Below are 6,169 nucleotides of genomic sequence, written 5' to 3' on the forward strand. Positions count from 1 at the left end.
CAATGCCATTAATGAGAAGTGATTCCAGCATAAAGTGCAGAAGGCTCAGCCCCTGAGCTTTGCCTGTGAACTGCATCAAGGGAGCCAAACTGGTTGAGAGAGGCAGAGATTCCTACCAGGAGCCAAGAATAACCAAGGACACACAGGGTGTGCTATAGACCCAAGGCAAAGCATGAGAGCAGGTAAGAACTGTACAGCCCTCAACATTCCTGTCAATCCAGAGCTTTCGAGAGAAGGAAACTCCTTTGGGATAGACACCATCAACGCCTGGCCAAAATCTGGGCACAATTCCCAGCACAGGAAGATTTCCACCATCTTGCAGAACAAGGTGCTGAGACATTTTCTTCTGCATGTGCTGCAGCAGATAACTTGCTTTGCTGTACACTGAGGGAATGACAGCACTCTCCTCTTCCAGCACAGTGTTAAAGCTCTGGGTGCCAGCACTTACCTTGTCCTTATTCATGAGAGACAGCACCATTTCAGAGACCTCCCGAGCGACGAAGTTCTGAAATACCAGCTCTGGTGGGGAAACCCCAAACCAGCTCTGTTTCGGGGCAGCTGACGGCAGCTGGAGAGGAGAGAGAGCAGGGAGAGCTTCAGCTGCTGGGAGGAAGGTTCATGCAGGAGAATCTTCCACTGATCCCCAGTGAAGTACAGACTCTGGGGGAGCACATCTGCCCAGCCCACACTGGGGGCAAACAGGGGCTCACCCACCTCTGCTCTGAGCTGATCCACAGCTGCTTGGCCACACAGAGCAGGCTCAAGCCAAGCTGCTTTTCTGGCATGGATTTCTCCAGGTCTCTTTCTCCAGAATGCCAGGCAGCACTTTCCTAAAATACAGCCCTGTGCCCACGTCGTCACAGAGCTCTGGGGCACTGACTGAGCACTCATGGAGTAAGTAAAACCCATGAATTTACAGGAGACTCCATGGGAAAGGATTTGGGATGTCTTTTACTCTGAGACAGGGAAACCAAGGCCCACACAACTGCAAATCTCTTTTTTGCTCTACAACTTAGACATCAGTAAGAAGAGCACAGGACCAGAGGAGGTTTGAGAGATGAGGTGACACTTGGCTGAAGCCAAAAGGTTATTAAGCAAAAGAATGGAATTTGTTGGTTCTGTGTGTTATTTCTGGTTTGCATTTGTTCAGGTTGGTTTGTTGAGTGTCACAGTGAGAGGGACAGGGTTGAAGACCTGACCAAAAGGAAGGAGGATGAGAAGGGAGGGCACAGAAAAGTTGGTGCTCAGTAGAGAATGGAAGATCCTGAGTACCCATCCAATGGCAAAGGGCACAGGGACCGCCCCAGCCGGGTACAAAGGGGATACAAAGATTGCCATTTTCTCAGAGGGTGTGTGTGTGCGCTTGGCTCTCAGGGAGGGAGACAGCCCCAGCTCAGCTGAATCCTTACTAAGAAACACTTTTCCTTTGCTTTGATGATTTTGTTCCTTTTCATTGTATTTAAAAGTTAGTGTGTTCCAAAGAGAGGAAAAGGCAAAAATAAAAAGACAAATGAGCTGAAAATAAAAAGACAAGTGAGGTGAATGCTGAATGAGGATAAGTTTCAGTTATTTTCTCAGCAACTTGGGTAAAAGTAGAGTTGGTATCTCCTTTTTCAGTGGCCTTTAAATGGGTGCTTTCTTGTCATTACTGCGATCTTATTTCATGCCATTCTAGAGGCACGTCTGGAATGACACGACAACAGCAAATGCTTCTGGAGCAGAGACATTGCTTGGAGAAAACTCTGCCCTGCTTTCTCTGCCTTCTCCAGCCACACTGCTGTCACTGCAGAGACACAAGCAGGTCTCCTCTGTGACTTCACAGCAGACACATTCTGCTGAAGGGAGTGGCTGCAGCACACTGTCCCTTAGCTGTGCCCTTCCCTGAGGTGTTCCCAAGGCTCCTCTCCAGGACAATCCTTTACCTGGATTGTGTTCCATGTCTCTTGCTTCCCATTTCCTACTCAACAGCCCACCTCAGTCACCTACCCGTTTGGACTGTGCTTTATACCAAGCTAGTCCTGCCAGAAAAGCAGCTTTAAACACACCTCTGAGTAGGCACTGATCCAGACAAAGCACATCCATTCCCCTCTGCCCAGGGCCAGTCCCCTGTACATCTGGCAGCCTGCAAAATCTAACACCCCGTCAGGGTCCAACACATTGTTCCAGCCCAAAGCAGTAATGCAATTTGTTGTGTTCAATCTGAAGTAATTCCTGCAGATCCTTGGCCTTCAAAGGCCAACGCTGCCACTCTGCAGCGAATCCTGTGACCCCGAGCATTTGATGGTGACCACACCAAAGCAAGAGGTGGCTCCTTCAGCAGGAGAATGGCAAAGGGCAATTTTGGGTCTCTGTGTCCCCAGCCTTCCTCCCCTTGTTTTAGCAATGGCAGCTGCACTCCAGCACACCCCAGCAGCTTCAGCAGAGGGTATTTGTGTTGGCTTAGTGCAGATCAGGACTCCCAGTCCACCACTCCCAGCACTTTGCAATGACAGCAGGACCTGGACACTGAGGTATTTTGCTGGAGGCAAGCCTGTCACAAACACACACCCTCTTCAAACTTCATGTGAAACAGAAAGGAAAAGAGCAGGAAAAGGCTACCTTTGGGCGAGTCTCACTCCTGTCTAGAAATGGGCCAATTCTGGGCAGAATACTCCCCCCAGTGCTGGCCTCCTTCTTCCTGCTGAGAAACTTCTCCCTCTGGAACTTAGAGGGAAGCAGCTGAAAGGCAAAAGTAAACCAGCTAGAGCCTCAGAGTTGTGCTTGTTCAGAAAGGCTTTTCTTGAACAAGTGGCACTGCTGAATAACTTGTGATCACAGCCACTAGGACATTCCTGGAAGCCCTGGGGGTTTCCTGCTGAAATACTTAGCATCAGTGAATTAATACAATTAATAATACAGAGTGGAACACACATACTCCAGCCATATGGCTCTGTCCCATTGCCTTCTCCATGATTGGATGGGACATGGTTGGGGATTTCTGCTCTTTGGGCATTTGTTTCCTCTAACGTTTCATTGGATTGAGGCAGTGACCTTTCCAGAGAATGGGGAGGAGCTCTCAGAACTGCCTGAACTCCATCCCTGCACAACGCTCAGAACTCACAGCAAGGAGATATCGCTGCTGGATGAGTCCAAGAGATGCAAGAAGGGAACACTGTACCAAGAGTGAGGTGCACAGGAATGTGTCTAGGTTTTAGTTCTCCCTGTTGATTGTTTTCTCTTTCTGGGCTGACAGAGCCCTCCACAGAAGAAAACAGAGGCATCTCCTTGACAGAGCCTCAGCAGTGGGGCATCTTCAGCCAAGTGAGCTTTGTGGCCCTGGCTCCAGCGCTGCCTGCAGGGCTGCATCTGTGCCCACACAGGGGCTGGGAGAGAACAGCTGCTTTGGAAGCTCTTCCAGCTGGGACCAGCCGTGGCTCTCAAGGCTTTGGGCAGAGTTTGAGCTTCCCCCCACCACATGCCCAGGTGCCCAAGGGCAGGATGGTCAGAGCAGCACAGGTGAGTGCCCAGCCTGACAGAAGGAATTCCTGTGGCAAAGGGAAAGGGACAGAACACATGCTCAGGCCTTCAGCTGTGCATTGGTTTCACTTGGCTCTGCTGGCACAGCCAGGCAAGACACAGCTGAAGCATCCCACAGTGTTCCCTATTGCACCAGGACATCCCCAGCAACAGCAGCACAGCACAAAGGGCTGGGCAGGGGCTCTGCAGCTTCACAGCACTGCTGGACAACAGGGGCAGGGAGAGCAGGGACACCAGGGCAGTGCCAGCCTTAACACAGCCACAGTGGGTACTCACAGTATTAGGCTTCAGCCCTTCCCTGGACAAAAGACGAGGTGTTGTTGGTGTCTTCTTTGGCAATCCAGACGCCATTTCCAAGGGACGATGTCGCAGGCGACAATGCCTCAACAAAACTGGAAGGAGCAACAATGGAACTCTGAAAATCCACAACCCAATTCATGGCAGCTTCAAGGCATATTCTGGTGCTAAAAATGGTACATTACTTGAAAGTAGCTAAGTGCTTGGTTGGTGCAAGTAGCTAGTATAGTTAGGCCACTAGTTGGACTTTATTTGAACTATATGGCTACCTTGTGCAATTCAAAGTTAGATCATACTGAAACCTGGAGCTAAAAATCTGAACATTCATAACAGTTCGAAGAGACAAAACTGTAGCCTAAATATTACTCAAAAATAGCTAGAGTGGGCCTCCTCTTCTTTAGGCTAAAGCACCCGTGCTCTATCAGCTGCTCCTCACAGCTGAGAGACTAATGAGAGACTGGAATGTTATGGCTAATGGCTTAAATATCATTATAAAGGACTTTCTGCCCATTGTGACAAAACTGTATAAAGAAGCTGCGACCACCCAAGCCCACCCCTCCTGACTGGAACTTGGCACTGTGAGTTAAGCTGCCTAAGGGAACTTGAGACAAGATCAAGATGATACTATTGTCTCATTAGCTCAGGTCTGGGGAGAAGTACACAAGGCTGAGGAGAAAAACCTATCCACAACAAAGCCAAACCCAGCAGCTGTCCTGAAAATCAGCTCTGTCTGGGTTCAGGCTGGGGAAGTCATAGCCACAGACTCTTCTGCTGAGGCCAGGTTTGCACACAAACCTCCCAGCTAAGACCTCCACGGTGCCTCCAGACCCATTCCTGAGGCCTTGCACCAGACGACTGCAGGGCATGCAAAGCAACACAACAAATCTGAAAATCCAGAACCCAACTCATGGCAGAATCAAAGGATATATGGGTGCCAAAGATTTTATATTATTTGAAAGTAGCAAGAGACAGAGTCCAACTTCCCCTACCCCTGGGAGGTACCTAAGCAAGGTATCACCTTGCCCAAATCTGCATTAATCCACTGGAGTCTTACATTTTGCCAGACCTCACCACAGAGAGGACCAGAAGAGGATTTAATGGTAGGCCAATGGGATCCATGGAATGGTGATATTTTCTACTAAATCTCTCTCTGTCACTCTCTTTCTCCTCCCCCCCTTCCCAACCTCCATCCCACTCCCACTTTTTCTTTTCTTTCTCTCTCTTTCTCCCTCACATTTACTGTTCCATAAAATCCAGACCATTGGCTTTGGCATATGGTCTCGTCTGCACCTCAATACAGAGGCATCTCCCTAAAAATTTTAAAACCCAGATGATAAAAACCCACTTAAACTTGAACAGAACTCATTCACCTTTAAGCAGTTTAAGCAGTTACTATAGGGAAAAAAATGTATAGACTACTATCTTTAGAAAATGTTGCACTTCTTCAGTAAAAAAAGCACAATCAGTAGTCCATTTATTGTTCATCCTCTCAGGTGTACATGTCACTGAACTACTGCGCCAGAAGACTGGCATGATCACATTCTCTGTATCCCTTTGGCATTCTCTTTCAGAGCACAGATGAAACAAAACCAAAAAGTTCAACTTTAGTCGGTCTTTACCTTCAAATGAAATTCAGGACTCCCTAGCAGACACCAGTGTTCTGCACGCTGCGGAGCTTTTCGCAGAGGCCAATGCTCTGCACCTTTAGCAATTCTCTACGCCGATAGTTCCCCTGGCGAATGGCCCGCTGCAGCCGCCTGCAGGAGCCCAGGCTGCGCACACCCAGCCAGGGCCGCGCCCTCAGGCAACTGAGGCCGCGCCGCTGTCACAGACGCTGAGGGCCCGGGCGCGGTTACCGGGCAACCGCGGCACCGAGTGCGGGGCCGGGCGGGGCGGGCCGGGCCGCAGGGATTTGCAAAGGAGATTGGCACTGCAGCGACGGACTGCAGTTTGGGGCTTCCCAAGAGTCTTTCTGTAACTAATGAAAGGTTAAAATGTGGTGACGAAGGCACCTATGCCAGGTCTGTACATTGCTCTTTGCAGCACTAGTATCCGACCCTGGCTGGAACAGCAGGAGGGGCTGAGGCAGCAGGGAAGGGGGCTCAGCCTGGAGGAAAGGAGGCTCAGGGGGAACCTTCTGGCTCTGCGCAACTCCCTGACAGGAGGGGACAAGAGGCTGCTGCAAGTTCAGGCAGCGCCGGAGCCGCCTGGCTCCCCCTCTCCTCCCCCGCTCCGCCTCTTCCTCCCTCCTCCTCCTCCTCCTCCTCTCCCGCAGCCCTCGCAGCCCCCGGGAGGGGCGGGGATGGAGCCGGGACAGGTCGGAACGCAGAGAGGCCTGGGGAGATGCCAGGACCTG

The sequence above is a fragment of the Melozone crissalis genome, unplaced genomic scaffold (assembly GCF_028551555.1).
Source record: "Melozone crissalis strain CALT ecotype California unplaced genomic scaffold, PUWL_Pcris_2 ptg000172l_1, whole genome shotgun sequence".
In the NCBI taxonomy this organism is placed as follows: Eukaryota; Metazoa; Chordata; class Aves; order Passeriformes; family Passerellidae; genus Melozone; species Melozone crissalis.